Below are 913 nucleotides of genomic sequence, written 5' to 3' on the forward strand. Positions count from 1 at the left end.
AGATATCTCTTTGAAGACTAAGATCCAATTAACCCAAGCCATGGCATTTTCAATTTCCTCATATGCATGTGAGATCTGGACAATGAATAAGGAAGACTGAAGAAGAGTTGATGCTTTTGAGTTGTGATGTTGGAGAAGAATACTGAAAGTACCACAGACTGCCAAAAACCAAAACCAAACCCACTGCTGTGGAGTCTGATCTGATTCATAGCAACCCCTCCTTGGGTTTCCTAGGTGGTATCACTATGGAAATAGATTGCCCAACCTTCTTTCTGAGGAGTGGCTGGTGGGTTTGAACCACCAGGTTTCTGGCTAGCAGTCAAATGTGTTAGGCACTATGCCACTTAGTCTCTGTCTCCTATGGCCAATATTTGGAAGAATAAACCTTCTTCTGAAATATCTAAGAAAATGGCAAAGAAGATTAAATTAAATATGTTTTCCATATCTGAAATATTATGAATGCTCCAGTGGATTCAGGTAATAGATGTCAGTCTCCTTTATTTGTTTTAATTTTTCTTTATTTCAGTTTTTAAAATCGGGTCTCCTGAAGGATGCAAAAGACTAATGTGCCCTATTGCTAACCAAAATATTGGATGTTTAAGTTCACCCAGAAGCACCACAGAAGAACTGGCAAGTTACTTCCAGAAAAATCAGTCATTGGAAACCATGTGGAGTAAAGTTCAACTCTGATATACATGGTATCTCCTTGAGTTGGAATTGACTCAAGGACAACTTTTTCACTGGTCTTAGGTTGTTAGAAGACAAACATTTTAAAATGTGTAGAAATTATGAAACATTTAACCATGCTCTACTTCATCATATCACAATATCACCAACCATATGATTTTAGGTGTGCCTCAGCTAAAGGATGAAAAAAAAAAAAAATCCTCACTGCCCTCACTGCCATGGAGTT

Source organism: Orycteropus afer, unplaced genomic scaffold (assembly GCF_000298275.1).
Source record: "Orycteropus afer afer isolate SDZICR_OR568_19922 unplaced genomic scaffold, OryAfe1.0 scaffold00484, whole genome shotgun sequence".
In the NCBI taxonomy this organism is placed as follows: domain Eukaryota; kingdom Metazoa; phylum Chordata; class Mammalia; order Tubulidentata; family Orycteropodidae; genus Orycteropus; species Orycteropus afer.